The 21,001-nt window shown below is 50.2% G+C and overlaps 1 protein-coding gene and 1 long non-coding RNA gene across 7 annotated transcripts in view; one reads left to right on the forward strand and one right to left on the reverse strand.

Moving 5' to 3' along the window:
• The window catches only part of LOC119394019 (uncharacterized), a 218,210-nt gene that overhangs the window by 142,335 nt on the left and 54,874 nt on the right, over positions 1 to 21,001 (reverse strand). For 3 of the 5 annotated variants that reach the window (XR_007416063.1, XR_005184040.2, XR_007416065.1), the window contains exons 2-3: positions 16,609 to 16,728; positions 4,857 to 4,909 (exon numbers count right to left, since the gene is read on the reverse strand). This is a non-coding gene — a long non-coding RNA (uncharacterized LOC119394019). The remainder of the gene's footprint in view (positions 1 to 4,856; positions 4,910 to 16,608; positions 16,729 to 21,001) is intronic. The other 2 variants (XR_007416064.1, XR_005184039.2) reach the window with 1 other exon arrangement.
• Positions 1 to 21,001, forward strand: part of LOC119394018 (sodium/potassium-transporting ATPase subunit alpha) — a 139,034-nt gene that overhangs the window by 1,545 nt on the left and 116,488 nt on the right. The gene's annotated exons all lie outside the window — the stretch shown is intronic.

A 21,001-nucleotide genomic window follows, 5' to 3' on the forward strand; every position in this document is an offset into this window, starting at 1 on the left:
GTCCAGATCGTGACTCTTAGCTTCTTTTCCTTGATTGGAACCGCGTTGTTTCTGCTGTTGTTTTGAATCTGTTGATCAGTGACGATATTTCAGCACTTGATCCGCGACTTTCTAAACGTCCCGACACCACCCGCCTTCTTCCGAGGTGCGCCCCCTGCAGCAAAAGATGGTCGTTGCCGGGTTTCGCTCCGTGGTCGGGCCCGCAGTGGCCCACGCGACAGCCGCAGCTTTCCACGCATTTTGCCACGACCCACTGCTTACAAGGCAGGCCATCACAACGTGTCATTTGTTATGCTTTCCTTATTGGAGAACTTGCGACACTCTTAGGGCACGTGGTCGTATACCGACACGTGAAAAGGTTTCCGGCATCTTTGACGGGATTGAAGTTGTTTGCCTTACAGCCACAACCGTTCATGTGCTGGATTACGTCACCGCTCGTCGATCATCGAAGAAGGATATTACGCCGTCCGAAGGATTTGTCGTTCGTTCGAGCATGCGCCTGATGCCGACCAGTGACTTATTTCTTACCTTCAATCACCTCGGCACGGATTACGTTTCCAGCATGCTGTGGTCCTTCGTTGAGTGCCCGGTTTTCTGTACCGTTTCAACCATATCTGGAAGAAGCCGCATCTAAAAGACTGCGGCCAAATGTTCCACGCAGCCGAGATAGAGAGTGCGCGTCAATTTCCACGCTGAAGCATCAGCCGATCGGACGAAGCTCTTGCGGTGTTGCGTAGTACACGGTGCGCGCTATTACCCAAATGAAGAAATAAACGTACCAGGGCCGTAACCGTGTTGGGCATACCAAGACATAACCGGTTGTCAGCCGATACTGGCCTCTCCGGTCGCGTGAACGTGGGCATCTGCACGAAGAGCATATTGTTATCAGCTTATAGGCGTTTCTTCTTAGTAACACGTGAGGGCTTGACATGTGTGCCTGCCTTACGCCTTATCAAAGCCATTGATCCCAGCTTCCAGGCTGAACACTCGTACCATCGAGCGCTGCGATTCACTTTCCTGGTATGTCTTGCTTTTAGACAGTGTAGTACGTGGGGCACCCTTCATTTAACACGATAGCTGTTCATACCAAGTTCAATCTAAATACGATAGCCAGTGGATCGACATGCAATGCCACTGATCAGCGTTCCAGGAACACTGCAATATATGTAGGCAAATCCAACAGGCACTAGCGAGTTCGACGCTTGGAGTGTTGCCATGCTCCGTTGCCACGTTCTGTCAGCTCTGCTGATTTGTGCTTCGTTTGATAGGAACAGAAAGAGGCATCAAGGTGCAACATACGGACCGCACATTTCTCAATGTGGAAGACAAGAATGCTCTAGTTCTTCATGTATGTTGTACTTAGGTGAGCATTTGGTGCCTCCGCTGTTTGCTGTATATATATATAGGCAGCCGAATAACAGCTAGCGAGAGAATCTGTTATTCAGTGTTATGCGTATCTCTGTGCCTTTCAGCGCAGCCGACTTCACTGCGAATTGAGTAATGTAGCTTGGGTATTGAGTTATCATGTAGAAAACTGTACCGTTCTTGTTCTTCTTCCTATATAACCATTCTAACAGTTATCCGCCTGCAACCAAGGCTGTTTCCCGGCGCTCCTTGGCTCCCATCGCGGCAGATTATCCTTCCTCCAAGTCGTAACTTATCTCCTTGCCTACTTATGGATAAACATTGGAAACCCACTTCGTCCAGAGTATCCGTGTCGTCTCGAGTCGGTCCGAGATGCCGTCGTTCACTATCAGGTTATACAGGCGCCAGCGGAAGTAGGTTTAGAGGAAGCTGAAGATTTCCGTGACGACATTCTCACTAGTTACGTTTGCTGGCTGTCACCTTCGCACGCGTCTGGAAGCCTGTTGTTGTTTTTGTATCAATGTCCTCGAAGGTCATGTGTTTGGATCCCTGTACTTCGGCTGCTAAACGGCCGAGCATCCTGGTTGATGAATAGATGTTTTTGTGTTCCAGCAAACGTGTGTGTTCGTTATTTGTGGTTGGTGTGCAAATTTAGCTGTCGCTCGGTGCCATCGTTGCGTTCCCTGTTCCGCACCGTAGGTCGATTCCACAAAATTCAATTTCGTTGTGTCGGTTGCTGTCTATCGACAAATTTACACTACCTACACGAACAGGTAACCTGTCCGTTCCAATATGATAAGCCATGGACAGCCCTATGCTTTATGTCAAAACGTACACGATACTTCGGCTTCTTTTCCAGCGAACAGCGCAGACACAGTCGTACAGGTTGATACAGTCGTACAGACCGATCGTCTTGGATTCCTATAGCCTCATCTTTCTTTCATCGAGTCGTCGAAACTACGCGCGTCATGCACACGTATGCAAGCAACTTCTGTTAATGACCATCTTCGTATCGAATGCTGAGACTATAGGGGTTGCTCGAGACTGCACTCAACATGGAAGGATATTGCGTCGTTGTATGGGGCTTCTTGTGTGCTACTACGCGTCTTTATAAGTGTTGCTTGCAGGATGTTTCAGGTAGTGTCACGAAAAGGAGAAAACGCTTAGCGGTGTATAGCTGCCCGGCAGTGGGACAAAGCCCGAGCGGTGCACGCATTGTGCGACGATCTGCCGCTCGCACGCGGTCGGCTATGGATGTCTGTATTAGAGGGAAAGGAGGGCGGAAGCCACGCATTGCGCGTCTTCCTGTCTCTCGTTTCGAAGGGAGCACCTGACGTCGCCGTCTCGGTGATCCTTTGTCGTCGCACAGACAATGGCTGCAAAAAAGCGCGCGCGCGCGCGACCGAGCTCCAGCTGCAAAAAGAGAGGAAAAACAACGCGAGTTTAGGACAGCGTTGTACAAAATGTGTTGGAGGCCTTTATATTGGCTGATGTATAACTACGCGCTTTTGTACGCGAAACGTCTTCCTCTTTTTCTACGCTACAGAATCGAATCGCAACCGATTTCTCGAATCGCAACCGTTAACTGCAGCGCGCTGTTCCATTCACCACCTCGACAGATATCCGGGTTCTGGCGATTCACGAATCGCTTCGCTTCCAGCGCGTCATCTGACTTCAGACTCAGCGTCGTGAAAACGAACTCCACAACTTGGCGCGAAAGTGTACGTTATTTATAGCTCTAAACATTGGACTGACTAGGCAAAAGAAATTTTCCGGCCGAATAAAACTAGAGCAAGTCAGACTAGAGGTCGTGCTATACACAGTTAAGGCAAGCGGAATACTATTGAAAGCCAGGTACAGGTGACGTCAGTCGTTAAAACAGGCCACAGATGACCCGTCGCCACTCTATAGCGGACCCCACGTGAGGAAACACATTTCGTCTATCCACAAGTCTCCAGTCCTGCAGTCGCCTCGCTTGAGCGCAACATCTCCACCAAGGTGGACTGATCTAACATTTTTGTTCAAGTTCACTTTCATTCAAGTGGACTCCGTAGGCACGAAACTTTTGTCAGCTCCTTAATGTATAGGTCGTCAGAAATGACGAACGAATTGTTTGAAAAGTTACACACCAGCGTAGCAGGTCAAATCACTTTCATCAGTGAGCAGGTTTCGCCGGAAGGTGGGACGGAGCTGTATTTATCGTGTTTTGGCAACCCACTCCTAACTTCAGTATGCGTAAAGCTTGCGCGCATGAATTGGTGCGTCTGTCGTTTCACTGGAAAAGGAGTCTTTCTATACGCGGAATATTTCCTAAGGACATGTATACCGGCGGCAGCAGCGGAGTACAGCCGCAAAACGTATAGGCGCGCCGCGCGAGTACTTCACCCAAAACGAGAATCCGGTACGTCGTTGCGAAACCACCGCACAGGGTACCACGTGGCGCAGTGCAGGCGAGCTAGTCAGGCAGGGCTTTCTGCCGCTCAGGTCCCAATGTCCATGTACTCAACGCCGTGCCACCGCCCTTTTCGAAGCGAGGGAAGAAGCTCACGAGCCGCGTGGCGATAACGTTGGCACACCAACCACGTGGCACTCCGCGGAAGCTCGCGGTGGTCCCCGGAGTCCTTGAGCGTGTTCCACCGTGGGGCACCGACGGTGAAGCAGTCGCTCGCCGCGTTGAATACTGACGACGTCGTCGGCGGGCGGCGACGGTGGCGTCGCGTTCCGCGGTGTGCCCTCGGGGCACCCGACCCAGCGGGCTTGTCTGCGTCTCTCACTGGCGTGCGCGGCGGCGAAGCGTATAGAGCTGCGATGCGAGCGAAAAGCGGCGCGTCAACATGGAACGCGTTGCCGGCGTATTTCCGGCGCATTTGCCGCGATCTGATTACCGTTTTAATGAGACTTCCGTGACGACTTCGGCCTACCAACATTCGGCTACCAAAACTCGGGCTGCCTCGTCCAAATTACTGAACACTTATCGAATTCAGCCACATAGTCGAACTGTTCAAAATGGCGGCGTTTTCACGCAATCGCAGAGGCTGCACCAGCAAGGTGGCGGTATTTGATGGTGTTCAGTAAAGCTTCCTCGCTTGTTCTGGATGCGATGAAACGGGACGATGTCATTTCAGGGTCAGCCGAGTCTTGCAGATTCGATTACTTTAGTTCGAAGACCACGTTTTAATCATTACGTACGTATTTGATCACAATGCAACGAAACTTAGAAACCTAAGGCGTCTTTTAAAGCGAAGTTGTGCTATTTTCCCGACTCCTGCCCCACGTATTCCTTCTATTTGTATGTATAGGACAAACAACTCATCTGATCATTGTGCTTCGAATGTACAAAACAAGTTTGCGCTCGACCTTCATTGCATAAGAAGCTTCGGCCGAAGCTCTTGCCATATTCGTAGTATCTTCTGCGCTATTTCATTTGAGGTTACGGGCGTCTCGCCTGAGATGTATGTTAAATGCGCTTTGTAGATACAATTGCTACTAACCTCACGAACTGAGCTTGCAGTCGGTTCTGGCAAGCAACCGTGGCCTGAATCACCTGAAAGGGAGAGCAAGAAGTGTCAGTGGCCGGCCGCCGTCGCCTGCCCTAGCTAAATAGCCTGCGCTTCAATCATCTTTAAAATAATAATAAACTAGGATTCTTTTCAGTGTTCAAATAGTCGCGCGTAGCCCGCGTGGTCTCGCGCCACATTTCGACATGCATTATATATATTCACCTACGGTGTGTCAATTTCTTGCAACATGCATGGTCTAGCCTTCTTCGAAGAACGCATTTCGCCTGAAAACTGTTTGGTTTCTTCCATGAGCTTTCAAGAACAGCGTCTTCTCGCGTCGCATATTAATGCGAGACCTTGCCACACGCATATGTTTGAAGGAGAAGCCGAAAAAATGCAGCAGAGGTGTGCATGCCTGTAATCGACACGACTGGGGCTCTCTTAATGGTTATCCGGCGCTAAAAATAGCCTATATGGATGTTGTGACAAACTTTCGTGTGAGGTACTCCTCATTTAACCCCGAATTTTAGCACTAGCTAACCATGGTGTCTAGTCACCAACTAAAGTGACTCTTTCTAATCTCAAGTTGTGCCTCTCTTTTCTTTTGCCTTCGAGCGAATTTAAGTTGTTTATTGCCTTTTCTAGCGGGTATGAGGGGGGTGGGGGCGGGCTCTGTGCTGTCTCTTGGCCCTCAGCACATTTCATCACCTACTTGTTTACCGTGCCACCACATTCAAAGGCTCATTCTGAAACTAACTTGGTTGCAGCTATCGTAAACACGATAGCGTAAACACAATATGCCCCGTAGGTATGAGTGTCGTGCCCAGCAAAAGCAAGCACAGCAGGCCTCGCTACAAGAATTTACCCTCGAGTGACTAATTTCATTACGATCACCAGTCTCGTGTAATTATGACGCCGAACGCCGCGAGTGCACCTCAAACAGATCGAGGGCGCGTTGCGCGAGGCGTGTGTGACGTCACGTGACGAGAAGTGAGTCAACACTCGAAAGTGGCGCAGCTAGTACTGGGATCGACATCAAAAGAGGGAATACATCTATCCTGTCGTCACCGTGGAATAGCAGGAACCGGCTGACCAACATTGCAGTTCTATTTGCACGTATCAGAACTTGACCGCATTTTCCTTTTTGACTCATTCTTTCCTTAACAACCTACTGAGCATCGCTTTATCGCGTTCGCGCCGTAGGTGAAAACAGTTGCGAGATCATCGATCATATTGGAGGCAGTGTGACGTCAAGTAGCGTCTCTGTCCCAGCGTTTTTGGAGAGTGGAGCACCAACCAACCTGTATATACGAGCCAAAAGCCGTCGTCGCGCAGATGGTCGGTCGTTGGGTCAGTGGAATATTTCCGCGCGCGCATGTCCGTCCGGCGCACGTCATCGACCGCCATACGAGATGGTCGGTTGGGCGCTTCTCCTCTTCGCGCACCATTATGAGTGCTCCACATTTGACGTCACTCAGTGGTGTCACGACAGGTCGCGTAGAAACGGGATACGCCGGTGTCGCCTGGACAAAGCCCTTTCTTGCTGTTTTTGCCGCTGTTCACGGTCTTTCTTTACCGTTCTTGACTCGCTTCTTCGTAAAGCCTTAGCTGGAGAAAAGGGAGAAGGCGAGGTGGCATAATTCGCTGCACCAGGGCTCCAGTTCCATGTTTTTTTTTTTCCTTCTTGGCTTTCTCGCGTTGCAGTAGCATACGGCACCCAAGCTCCAGTTTTCGCAGATGAAGGGCTGGTTTTGGGGGTGCTTGAAACCCGAGCCACCTTTTCTGCAGAGCCTTGCCCTCGGACCAGCGGGCACATCCGCTGATGGGTGGTGTTGAGAGGGGGGAGGGGAGGTTGTACTCCATCATATTCTCGGTGCACACTCCGTCTCGCGTTCTGTCCAAGCGTGTCGCTTGCGTACGCTCGGTATGTACACCCACGGTCGCTGGTACACCGACCCGTGCCGCCAGTAGCGCGTAGCACAGTACGCGACGACTCAGTGGGAAGAGACCTCCTCGTTACGGTAAATCTCGTCTTTCCTCGCTCTCTCTCGCTGCCTCTCGCGTTCTCTTCATTGTCAGTAGTCTTTTTCCGTCGTTCCTGAGTCCTGACTTCTGCCACCCGCCATCCCTCCTGATGGTGACGCGATTAATCTCGGTATTCGTACGTACATTCGGCCTCAAAAACTTGTGGGACGCTTATTGTAAATGGAGGGTCTGCTGAGGTACCTCAATACTGTGGGCACTGTAGAAATGGCTGTACGACAGACTAGATCATTATGCAGAGCAATACATATGCAGGGAAGTTCTTACAGAAGACTAAAGCTGCCGCTAAGCGTCCGCGGGCCCCTCCCTTGTAATATCCTCTGTCCACGCAAGTACAAGCTGCTTCGAGCATACTTAAAGTTTGTTTCGGATCTACTGCTGGCGTTTCATAGCTGTGGTCTTGACGCGAGAAAAGTTACCGAAACGTGGAAAATGGGTCAACACTCAACAGTGCTAGTATTAGTGCAGCTGTCTAGCACACAGTCTCTCCAGTGTTTGGACTTAACGAACACTCTGAAGCTCCATGGAAGGAGGGAGCATGCAGTGCTGGTGTGCCCGCTTTCAGTGACAAGATCCGTGATGGCAACTCGCCTACCACACTCCTGTTGCCTAACGTTTTCACCTCCGCCTGTGTGACGCCACGCACTGATAAGCAGTTCCCGGGGTGACTGGGGCATTCGGACAATTTAACTGAAGAAGTCAATACTGAGGTTGTGTATGCATAGGAGGAAGTAGTGAAAGGGTGTATCGCGTCGTTTCGCGAGGTCCTGGTCACGGCAATTTCACGCTACTTTCTGCGGTTACGCTTCATTAGAGCGTTACACCATTCTTTTCTCGTCGCAGTAAAAATACATAGCAGAAGCGGATGGGCAGTACATCAATAAAAGAAAGGAAAAACTCTCAACTAAATGACTTTACATTTGTAAGGTTTAAAGCAGTACACACACGCACACACACACATTCCGTTTCACAAATGTCGAGGCGGACGAGTTGGCTCATCCTACAGGCACGACCGCGTAATAACAATACGTAACCTGTCTTTTATTTCGCCGAGTAGCCGTGGTATCCACGGATCTCGGACTTCGTGCTTAGATATTTAAGCAATGCAACGATGTAGTACCAGTAGCAGGCCAGTCGCCTAGGGGGGGGGGGGGGGGCAAGCCCCCTCCCCCTCTCTCCCCCCCCCAAAAAAAAGTCCTGGCTACGGGTCTGTCCAGTAGACAGGGATAACCAAAGTGGTTATAAGATCGAGAGGGCGCATCATACAGTTCCTTGGTCACCGTAGCTCCAGTCGGAAACACAATTGGAAAATTTCGGGCTGATTTGCCTGCTCGCGTAGTATCCCCGTCCCAGATCTCGGAACGCTACGATGATGTGCTTTTTGATGTAACGAGGCGCCCGCGTTTGTCGCGCGGAATGCGCGACCGTTTTATTTCTTCCGATATCCTCGCTTTATTGTTCTTCATTATTATATTTTGTTTCATTCCCGTTGAAGCGACAGCATTTCGCTCCTCGGTCGCTGATAGCAGAGGCAGCAGCCGACGGAAGACGATCGCGCCGCGGAGAAGCCCGCTGCATATGCCGCGTTGTTGTTGCGCTCTCCTTTATCGCTTTACGACTTCAGGCGAGGCGCGGCCGCCAGCAAGAAAATCACCAACAGTTGCGTTTGCGCGGTTTACTCTTTCAACGATGCGGCGCCTATCCACACTGCAAGATGCCAGCCGCCGTTTTCTTTTATCGTTTTGTTCGAGTTCCCGCGTGTATAAACTGCGGCAGTTTATATCTTTCGAGGCGCTGTCCTTTCGTATTCTTTGTACATGTCTATTTTTTTTCCTTCCTCCTGCTCGTGCAAAGATTGCGTGATGATAGACTGAACGCGCGGCGAGCGGAAGCGGCATCCGGTTTTTTTTTTTTTTTACTCGATTTGTACAGTTGTAGTCTTTTAATCTTCTGGTTTCTTTTTTTTTTCTTCCTCGGAAATGTGGCGCGCGCTCGAATAATGAGCGAAATCGGTCGATAACGCGAACTCTGGTTTCTTTCTTTCTTTTTTTTTTTTCCCCCGTCTTCGCATCATAATGCTCACTAAGTTTCGCTTTCTTTATTTTTATTTCGATCAAAATTTGTGACGTCAAATATGCCGCGCTAATGATCGCTCCCATTCGTTTCAGGTTAATGGCGGAGAGCGGCACCTCGTTAATTCTGTAGCACAGTAAGTCTATGCAGCATAAGCTATCAGCCAAAGCAGAACTTGGCTTTGGAAAGGCGACAAGTATAACTTTCAGCAGCCGCAACTTAATGCACAATCGCTGCTACCCTATATATGCACAGATTAGCGAGTAAAGACTGAGACGAGCGTTCGGGTAATAATAATTTGTGGGGTCTCACGTCCCAGAACCACAATATGACTATGAGAGACGCCGTAGTAGATGGCTCCGGAAATTTCGACCACCTGGGGTCCTTTAACGTGCGCCTAAAGCTATAGCACACGGGCAGGGGCGTAGCCAGAAATGTTTTTTCGGGTGGGGGGGGGGGGGGTCACCTCCATGATTTGAAGAGGGGGCCGGGGAGGCAGTTGTGGTCAAGTGTCATTTTGGGCTCTGTATGCCATAGCAAAAACAAATTTCGGAGGGGGCACAAGCCTGGTGCCCCCCTCCCCCCTCCCCGGTGTGCTTTTCACTGGTCCACTGGAATAGAATTGATGACTTTCAGTTTGCACCTGCCCGCCGCGGTGGTGTAGCGGTTACGGTGCTCGGCTGCTGACCCCGAAGGTCGCGGGTTCGATCCCGGCCGCGGCGGTCGCATTTCGATGGAGGCGTAATGGTAGAGGCCCGTGTAGATTTAGGTGCACGTTAAAGAACACCAGATGGTCGAAATTTCCGGAGCCCTCCACTACGGCATTTCTCATAATCATATCGTGGTTTTGGGACGTAAAACACCAGATATTATTATCAGTTTGCACCTGTATGATTTCGCAATGCTATCAGCCTCTGGCGCTTTCCAGGCATTGTTAGCTGATTGATCGGTCACCGTAGCTACCCTAATTTCACGGTGATGGCGCTGGAAATCGTCATTATCGTTCACCGAGGCCTTGCGAGAGCACTCTTCGAGCTTTTCTTACTAAGGAGTGCGTCAGTTTTTTCGGCAAGCGCAGGATACATTTTGTAGGTCCTGTAATGTGCGAATAATAGGTATGAGTTTCGCTGCCAAATGTCAAAGGCTTCGACTCCAACTGAAAGCTTCGTATGAAGTGAATGACCAATCTGTTCTCTATGAAAGCTTGCTTGGCTTTCCTCTCTGTCTGGTATATATTGGGAAAGCCGCCTCACCTGTCCTCGAAGACCGACGCTTGACCCTCGAGAGCTTCGCGTTGTTTGACGACGTATTCAACTCCCTTATCTGCTGTCTGACCCGTGGGAGGGCTCTTCGGTTTTTGGCTGCAACATGCGACGCTCAGTTGGTTATCCGTGCTTGCGCGACTTCGCGTCGCTTTTTCTCTTTTTCTTAGTTGCGCGCCGTGTAGCTTTGTGCGTTTGTGTGTGTGTATACAGGCTTGAATGAACGCGGAAGACCGGAGAGAGGAAAAAGCAAACGTCCAGGAGCGCTCCTCGAAAGTCGTCGTCATCGTTGCGGTTCGATGCGGTGCCGACTGGTTCCAGCCGCCCGCAAAGAGGACGTCGCTCGGTTTCGAGAGGAACGTGTACATTCGCTCGGGCGAGCTGCTCTGCTAACGGGACTGTAGCTCGTATATTTGCCGCGGCGAAGGTAAAAACACGAGCTTGCATGGGTAATACGCGTAGATGTGGTGCGCACGCAACTGGGCAAGCCCTGTCCTATAGCTGTGACTGCGCTTTGTGTCCTGTATATAACTTGTGCTTTTTCGAGAGAGAGAGAGAGAGAGAGAGAGTGAGATCAATTCGTAAACAGCTTATTCGTGTGCAAGTAGGTTCTTGTAGAATTGGCGTATACATGTTTCCGACGTGAAGCTTAGACCGTGAAAGAGAAAGACAGGGTGTAGCGCCAATTATCAACTGTTCAGGAACAGTCCCAGATAAAAACCGGAGAAAAACATCCGTGCGTGCGCCGCATGAGGGAATGTGTGGCGCAGAATGACATGATCACACGCAGGAATGTAGGATTTCTTGACAAATAGCTATCGCGACCGTGTCATTCGACGCCGCTTACCTTGACTCTGTTGCGCAGGTACGGTAGTCTTTTAATCTTATGTGGCATTGTCCTCAAACATTTGGTAGTTGGCGCTTCGCCGTCTGCTCCTTGAAACAAGTACGTACAACAAGAGGAAAGCGGGGGGAGGGGGGGGCCATGACTCATGCCCATATGGCCATACCCCAACGTTACTAGACCAGGTTGGACATACCCTGCGGTACTTGTGGAAGGAGGAGGAGGAGGAAAACGAACGATACAAAACGCCGTGCCCTATAGAAACGCGGGGACCATATTCATTGCATTGCGAGCGACTCGATTCACTTCCTTCGAATATTTCGTACGACTTCCCGGGCTGGTTAAGAGGCATAAGGCCATGTATGCTGCCGGGACCTTGGAATTCGTAAGAGGCCTTGACAATGGTATTGAGAGATAGATCTCCCCTCCAGTCGGCTTAATGGCTGTTCGGACAGTTTCGTCGTATACACGTCGACCTTATTGCCGCGCCATAGTAATGCTTCGCGGAGCCGCCGATTCGATATTCTCAGCAGAAAGCGCGACTCGCACGGTAGAATGACCACGCGAGACACTCCGCTGACGGGAGCTGAGAGTCTGAAAAGGCGCGCTTGATGCGCGCACGGACATGCCCAACGCATTATCTCATGTCTGGCGCCGAGCTGCTTCTTCCTCATAGCCCCGCTGCTTCTGTTTGTTTTGTCTGGACCCACAGAGACGGCATTCGCGGCTACGTGAAACTTGAACCTGGCTCTGTGCGCTTCCGTCATTCCTTTTCATTTCTTTACCTTTTAATTTTGTCACGTGCTCGGGTCACGCGTTTCCCCAAGCATTGAAAGCGCCTGTAACGAAATACGAGATCTCTGTGACGTCTTTTTTAGCGCATGCTAGAGGGACAAAGAGTGTGCACCTTTTTCCCAATCGAATGTAATGTGAGGGCAGACATGAGGGTCCTGCAGTGGGAAATGCTCACGTTCGATGGCGGCTGAGCGAGAGACGTTCTGTCTCATTGAGCGGTATCGATGTATATACTCCTGACGGGGCAGTTTGACTCACTCGCATACTGACGCATTTGATACTGTACGCGTCATTGCAGAATTCTCGAGGGATCATTTCGGCCGCGGCGGCAGGCGTTTGAAGTATATGCGAACGACTCTGCGCATAGAAACCGTTGCGAGTCGAGCTGTGGGAGCGCGAGCCGATGGCGCTTCCTGCTGCGAAGCCAGTCAACTTCGCCTGTCCTATGTCGTCACTTCCATCGCCTAACCGATTACTAGATTCCCTGGCGTTTCGAGTTAAGTGTGGCTTACAAGGCGTTGGCCACTTTTAGGGCAAACGCATCACTTGTGTTCAAGAACACGCTGCTGCCCGACAAATCAGCGAACATCTCACTTATGAACGTCATCGCAGGCGTCGTATCAAACACGTTTCCCCAGTCACGTAGAAGAAATACGAAAACATCAGCTCGAATACTATAAGGAGGCATTTCCCCTGTGAACGATGCTGTAACGCAGCGCAGAAAGACACGAACTGTGGTTGTTGAGACATGCTCAATTCCACCATGTTTTCCGTGGCAACGTTCTAGGCCAATCAGTGAAGCCACAGCGGTCCTTTGAGCCAATCAGAGCAGGCAAGATGGCGGATTTGACTAGATGGCGCAATTCGACATTATCCAGAGTATAAGCGTAGTTAGTCGAGATGGGCCGCACCTTGATATAGGGTAGTTTTATAATAGCGCACGCAAAGCTTTGTGGTAGCGTTTGTCGTCATTGCGCATGCGTCGTACGCTATCCTCCTGCGGGCCCCCGTTAAGTGACGGAAATAGCGGGCGACCACAACGAACGCTATATATCTTAGCTTACGCTATTCCAAAACTGCCTATGAACTTTTTTTGCTGCGGCTGCTTCGCTCTACCAAACACTCGGCATTTGCTCATTGCTGATTATTGCTTATCGCTTTTCCCAGGCATAATTGATGCCCGTCTCAGAACGCGTGACGATCGACAGCCATAGTCTCGGTCGTCGTCGCCGCATTCAAACCACGCGTTGTGGCGGCTTAGCGTTGGTCACGGATGAGTACGCCCCGTTTGGCGGCCATTGTTCTTCATGGCGAGACGACGTCGGTGGGAGTGGCGAAGATGATGGTTTCCGCGGCGCGTTTACCGTGACCTCCCGGGATTCCTCCAAGGCCGGCGACTGTTTGATAGCCGCGACGCGGGCGTTAGGGCGGCGGTAGGGCGCTTGTGCCAGCGTCTATAAAGTTCCGTGCAGACACGGTTATAGGACTCTATTGCTGTATAACCCACCGGCGCTTCGCGCACCTTGGCAGCCCTATATAGGACGCCCCGGATGCTCTCAAATATGCCGAGTTCACTGTACCGAGTTGATGAGCGGGCTACCATGAGCTTTCGTGCTGGAACTACGCTGCTCGAAGACTGACCCTCAAGGTTTGCCAATAGCGGTAGTGTTCGAGAGCTATAAGCCACTGGTCATGAGAAGTACCCATGTCGGTTTCTCTCGAGTTTCAGCGCCATTCTTGCATTGACCTTGTGAAGATGATCTCGAACACGGCAGTCCTAGAGTAAGAGCGAAATATGTGTATTTTTAATTGAATGTTATCTTGTAAAATATAGCTAGGCAGACATTGGTTCACTTAGACCTCAGACAGGCGGACCGATCGTTTTGTTATTGCAGTGTGCTTTAAATTATACTTGTCTGCAAACTTTCAGTCGGTGTTTTCTAAGGTTCTTTGTTGCCGTTGTAAGTGGTAAGCCCTGTTTTGGTGGGACAATTGGAAAAGCAAAATCTAGATTGCACTTAAAGCCCTTTTTATGCAGGCTGCATTGCCTATGTGCTTTGGAAGTGCGCTAAGGTAGTCGGTGAAAAACTACTCTTCCATTTGAGTTGGTCCTCGCAGTATCTTGGTCCGCAAATTTGCTGAGGTTTTCGGTCTGCGTTAGTTGCTGTTGACAGAACGTGGTTCGCATGTCGACTTGAGAAAGTTCGGGTGGCTATCTGAGGTACGAACTTCTTATGCTCCATACAACACTCGGGGTACCGCGTTCATGGCTACACGAACCGAGTTTAGTATACCCTATCGGTGAACACTAGTAGCTTTTGCCCGTGAACTTCCAGCATGCTTCCGAGCAGACATCGTGTTAAACGTGATACAGAGGGGAATTCTTGCTTTCAGTTGCTCACTTAGCTGCCAGATACGTCCCTCATCGGTCGTCAGGTAAAAAGTACGCATAGCCATCTCTTTCCCTGATGTAGTTCAGGGATCGGGGCAAGCTTCGCAAACAATGCATACTACCAAATATATAAAAACACTTCACATTATGAGGGCGTTGTGCTTGCATTTGCTTCCGAATGCACGTTTGCTTTCTGTTTTCTCTTTAGTTCATTGCAGACGGTTTAGCTCTGGCTGTCAGTGTTGGTTAGCAGCGGTCGTACTGATCTGCAAGTCAAAAAAGGGCAGTAATCGACGCCAACATCATCAAGTTGCGCTGCAGACATTAGGGCGTCATGTTGAGCCCGACCAGGAAGTGCGAAGGTGTACACTGCAATCGGACGCGCGGCCTTCGTTCGCGTGCGTGCCTGGATGGCCGACCATCGTAAGCCTTGGCTTCGCTGCAAGCAACTTGTGTAATGGTTCTGACGACCGCGCGGCTGCAGATGTCGACGCCGCTGCCGTCGGAATGGTTTTTTTCCGCGTGCGAGGGCGCGAGAAAGGGACCGCAGACCTGCCCCGGACTGCCATGCCCCCGACGCACCCTTGCGACCCTCCTTTCTTTCGGCCCGCCCTGTAATGAGCGCGCAAGCAGGCAGGCCTTCCGTCGTACCTCAGCACGACCGGTGGTGGTGGTGGCGCGGGGAGCAGGCAGCAGCAGACGTTGCGCGCGCACGGCAGGCACTTAGGTTTCTTGCGGAAGCCATTTGCAACGTCTCGTCGCAAAGTCCAGCCGTCGTCGTTGCCACCGCCGCCAGCTGGCCGGGAAGGGTTCGTTGATTTGCGAACGGTGACGACGGAGACGCGACGTGTCGTTCGCTGTCGGTTTGACTCCTGATTATACTACACCCTTTCTTGCGGCAGACATGGCAGAGCCACAGTGTCGCGTCGAATTACAAAACTGCCACGCTCGTCTTGCTGCTGACTGAAGGACGTAGTGGGAGAAAGTGGGGAAAAAATAACAAAAAAGTGCCGCTTTTTTTTTTTTTTTTGCAATTTGGGGTTAGAGCAACGTCCTTTTTTTTTCATCTTTTTTGACGGCACACGACACCTCCTCTTAGCACAAGGTGACCCCTTTCATTAACGCAGCGAGAAATGGTTGGTCGAGTTTGTAAAGATTTTCCAATCCGCCTAATTTCACGATGCCACGGCCCGTGCGCCCTTCACCTAGCGGAGAAGTCTCGAAACGCCTCACGATCTCGGAGGCTGTTGTTCTGGTCCCTACCAAAACCGCAGAGTGCAGCACAGAAAAATGTAAAATGTAGATTCGTGCGCTGAAGCGTACTGCTCTGCAACACACCCCGAATGGTGTCTATTATGACCTTCACGTGTTTCGCGCCGGTTTCAGGGATTCCGGAATGCCTGCGTGACGTAGATGGAACCAGCGTTCGTGGCGCCGTCTGGCGGCGCTCGATCGAAACAGTCATTGCAATTGGTAGCTGTGTTAGGTTATTAGGACCCTTCGGCCTATACTATACGAGCGCGTAACATACGCAGGGGCACATACTCTTGTCCCTGTCTTGTGTCCCTGTGTAGAGGCGCGCTCGTGTTTCAAGTATCATGAATCACCGATTTGCCCAATCGACCGTTCTGTCTGGTATTCCCGTTCGATCGATGTCGAGGTTAACGTTCACTTTCGCGAGATCTCGAGCGACTCGGCACAGGACGCATCGGCCGATACGCGCGGTTGACACTCTTTCCGGTATAACTTGTTTTTACTTACACAGACCATCTTCGGTTGCTTCCACTAGTCTCTCTTTTTAAAACAGTTTATTGCAGATTGAGTTTAGCGATTGCGAAACGCCTTGAAGTTAGTTTGTTGAAAACTTTCACTTGATTTCGTGTCACGTGGCCTTCATTTGCGACGCCTCTTAATGATATGATCAATTGGTCGCTGCTCGCAGCTGTCCTTTGCCTAATGGCTCCGCTGTTAGGAAAAATCGACTGCGCGGCCAAAAATAAACTTTTGTTGTTTGCCGACTGAGCGAATGCTGCCTTGACGCTCGGAGTGACCGTGGCCGTAGCGTCGTGTTTATTTCTGTTCACCGCGCCACGTGCATGGCCTAGAGTGTCCGTGACACCAATAAGTTGCCGAATGGGTCCGAGACAGTTGATTGTTTTACTTTTAATTGCACGCTGTCTTGAAAAAAAGGAACACGCGCACGTGTGTGCGATCACCTGTATCTCGTTTATCTCGACACCTCGTGCGTTTGGCGAGAAATTGGTCTGCCGTTATTCTTTATTTCGTCTCGTAATACGCCGAGCGCAATTATCAACGAAGTCATAAAGGACATACCTGACAAGGACGACAGACGTTCTTTTCCGGTGTCTTTCCGTGGCTGCTGTAGTTGTACGTCGCGCCTTTCAAAGTGAACTCCGAGAATCGATGTTTGTCATACCTTGGAACGAGACGCACCTGCAAATAGCTAGGGGTTACATCTTTCTGGATAAGCCTGTATAAATTTGCCGTACTATTGCTTAGTAAGTGCAGTAAAGTAACCCGCCGTGGCAGCTTATTACATATGGCGTTGCGCTGCTGAACACTACGTCAGAGTTTGGAATCCAGCCGTGGCTGGGGCATTTCGACGAGCTTAAAAAAACAGACTAAAAGAACGCTTATTTACCTAAACGTTCAGGTGCACGTTAAAGAACCCCACACGGTCAAGCTTAATCTGATGTCGGCCTGGTAACTGCAGATCGTGTTTCTGGGGCAGGTGAAACTCCCGCAATACTCATTTTAGGAGGTGCTGCGTGAGTGTGTGATTAAGATTTACTGCACGCCTAAGACCTGCGTAACCTTCATCATTCCTCGCTTTAGCATCCTTCGTAAGTTTCCTGTAATTGCGTGTACACCACATCGATAGAGCGGGAGGCCTTCTTTTTCGATTCCACGAAACATTCATTGCCTGCCTGGCCTCCGACGATACGATTACAGGTGACCTGCACCTCCTTTTGTGCAACTTGTGCGCGTCCTCGCTCCTCCTCCTCCTACTTCTCCTTCTCCTCCTCCTCACAGTGCATTAACAGTTTCGTTATAAATTGCCGATGATGAATCGCGCGTACCCGTTCTGTCCCGGACTAGCCTGGCGCGAGCGAGTGAGAGAGAGAGAGAGAGAGAGAGAGAGACGTATCGATGCGTGAGTGGGTTGCGCGATAATCAAGAAAGAGACGCGTACTGTCCTCAGTGCCCCGAGGCTGGGAGAGTTTCCTGCCTGCCTGGCAGCCAGCGACTACGCTGCGGCGAGCTTCGGATTGCGCATGCGTACGCACGCACACATCTATGCGCGGAGTGTAGCACATCTATACGCCTGTATACGTGTCTCCGCGCACCTTCTCAACGTATCCCGGAGCGAGGAGCCAAGTGCAGAACCAGTTTCCTCTTCCTGCGTGTACTGCTCGTTTTTACTGAACCTCGTCCGTTCTTTCGTCTTGAGAAAGTTGTTTCTTGGAAGATGGTGCAGCTGGCGGGCCGCGAATTGATAGGTTTTATTTCTTTCCCCCTTTCTGAAGCATTGTGTTGTGCTTGCGGCGTATTACAGTAAGGAGAAGTGGGAAAGGAAAATCGTGCCAATGGGCTTCGTATCTGTCTCACCTTGAAAGACTCGTGTGAGGCGTTGCGAAAGTAAGGACTGAGAGAGGGGACGATAGAGATAGATATATAATCGCAGGAGGTAAATGTCGCTATGTATAAGCTTCAGATAAGGTACAAGTGAAAGGACCACATATAATTAAACGTGTATAAAAAAAGTGACATCGGCCTTGAACTACTGTGTATACGAATAAGTTCAAATAACGACAGTTGAAGGGGAGGAAAGGAATACGAGAAAAAGGAACATCAGAAGAAAAATACGTTCGTGTAGAAACGCGTAAGAACCGTAGACGTATTTCTGAATGCTTGTGCCGAAAGCGCGGATATTTTCTGCGCAGTTTCGTCATTACTGACATAAACATATAATCACAGTCCTTCCCGTCGTTATCCTAATTAATATTTCTGTTCTCATTTTTTGTTTCGCGCTCGAAACTGCCACAGCAAAAGCATGCAGCCCAGCTGTTGCTTAGCGATACCTCGTAGTTGGTAATAATAGTAATTGTTCGAGTTTTACGTCCCAAAACAAAGGTTTGATAATGAGACATGCCGCAGCGGAGGGCTCCGGAAATTTCGCTCGTAGTGGGTATGAGCCGTACTTAAAGTAGAACTATACCGTGGTCCTCTTAAAGGTGACGACAGTATATATCTTGACCTACAGTGGCACTAGAACTCGCAAGTTCGCGCTGCCAGCCTAATGACCGAATTAAAACTAAAATTCGTCGCATTACTATGGTTTGCATCTTAGTTTTTAAATGTAAAAAGGAAAAGGCAGAAAATGGACATTATTTCAAAACGTCGCATTGCCATGGACATCGTGGATCCAAAGCTTCTGTTTTTTTCCTATGGTGTATAGTGAAGGACGAAGTCCACGCGCCATTTTATCCTTGTGCAGCGTTTCTGGCTACGCTTACGGACGTCTGGTATTGTGTTTGTGTAAACAGTGTTGTTTCCGAGCGTAGGCTCTGCGCGAAGTATGGTCACCGCGCGCTCGTTCACCGCCGACGGGCCGTCCGTTCCTTTCACACGTCGTGGTCGTCGCTGCTGAAGGAGCATTTCCGGGACTTCGAACACTCGTGGTCGTGGCTGCAAGGGTGGCAAGCCTTGCTTGTGTTGTGTTTGTTTGTTTTGTTCGCCGTACTGCTTCTTAAGAAGGTCCCGAAGGACACCGTTGGTTTCAATGGCGATGGCGCGTGCGGGCGACTGACTCGTGAATGGATCGAGTGAATACCTAAGCTCAGTCGTCAGATGGGGCCCGCCAAGGACAGCTCTGCGGTTAAGGGAAAGAAAAAGCAGGTACGTTTACGTTTGCCCGCGAAGTTACTACATAGTGGCACGTATAATGTGCTCGCAAATCACGTTTTGCAGTTGAGAATGACGTCTTCTCAATCCGCTTTTTTTTTCTTTTTTTTTCACGGAGCCACGGCGCATGCGCCCTTCCCCTAACGGGAAAGTCGCGAAACTCCTTTGATCTCGGAGGCTTTCGTTTTGACAATACCGGTTCTCTCGGCCCCTACCAAAACCCTCCAAAAGCGGCAGAGGGCAGCACATAAAAATGAAAAAAGGCGGATTGCTCGTCCGGGGATGTATATATTGCCGTGGTTTCGTTTCAGTTGGAAAGAAAACCATCGACATGCGCGATTTTATTGGGCGAGTGCACTCACAAGTTGCGGTTAGCCTTATTATAGAGCGTATACGATAAGCCGACAGCTTTTACAGTGCGCTGGTTACTCAAGAAATGTGCTTTAATTTTTACCCCGTTAATGCATTACGCTTCTAATTTAATGTATTGCCGTATGTGTCGCGAGTGTTGCATGCTGAAATTTTTCAATATTAGTTACCAGTAATGAAGCGAACTCCTTCCACATAACTTATTGCTAATCTTCGGGCAGGGGAGCGTGCCTAGCTGGAATTAAATGCACGCAGAGTTTCGTTGTATAAGTATTACAAAGATCCTGTTTGGATATTTCTACCACCGTTGCTTCCTTCACACTTATTTCCAAGTCGCACATACACTGGGCAAATGAAGTATGCGCACACACACGCGCACGCAAGCAGTAAACATATTTACATAGATGGATCTGGATACATGGATAGATCAACTGAGACGCTATATATCCTTTACAACCTTCCTGCCGCATTATCAAGCAGCCGGTCAATGTATAGCGCATGCGTTTGCACGTTCCGCGAACGTGATTGTGCGGAACTTGTTACCTCGCGTACCTGACGTTTTTATTTACCGCCTTATCTCCGAATTCCAAGTCTGTAGACTCGTGAACGCGCACAACGTTCGCTCGTCACTTCGGCAGCACGTGCGTGACGATAAGGAGAGCTTATAGATAACAAAAAGGCTTGCGTTTCTCCCAGACGTCTGGGTGGCCGACGCCCCCCATTCAAAACTGCTTAGGGCTGAGGGCAATCCGCTTTATCCTTTTCGCGGTAATATGCGCTCGGTCCCGGTCTCCATCCCGGCCGAAAGCGCGCATATCTTTCGCGAGTGATATCCACCGAATGTCTAACCAGACTTCGGACACATTGTGCAGATGTTAAATTATAGATAAGGTCGCGCTGGTGAGGAGTTTCTGAGGAACACGTTCTGTGTATTTAACGGGGCTTGCAGTCGTTTGTTGACACACCCCTTCCAGTACAGAAGGTCACCACATGTTCAAGTTAACGCCGTATCTGTTTATTTGCGCACTTTGACATTCCTACAGTGCGTTCCGGCCGGCACAAATGACCTGCCTGAACGAGCAATATCAGCTGTTTAGTTGGTCTTCTAGATATCATCTCTGCTAAGCACATGCAGGGGCGAATCTATGCGATAACCGTCGCTCCCATAGTTCTGGAAGCGACCGCAGCGCCATAGTTTCCCCCTGGTGATTTTTATGTGAAGCTCTCTATGCGACGTATAAGCCTCCACCGGCTTGCGACTTCCCTCGCGCGTTGGTTTCGCGTGCGAGTGCGAGCCGAAGCGAGCCGGGTCGGAGACTCCCGTCCTCAACGACGCGTAGCCAGCCGTTATGCAGATTCTCTCGCTCGCGTCGGCCCCTGGACCGGTTTTATGCTCTCTGGTTCGCTTTTGTTCTTTTGCGCATTGCGCGCC

This window comes from Rhipicephalus sanguineus, chromosome 5, assembly GCF_013339695.2.
Source record: "Rhipicephalus sanguineus isolate Rsan-2018 chromosome 5, BIME_Rsan_1.4, whole genome shotgun sequence".
In the NCBI taxonomy this organism is placed as follows: Eukaryota; Metazoa; Arthropoda; class Arachnida; order Ixodida; family Ixodidae; genus Rhipicephalus; species Rhipicephalus sanguineus.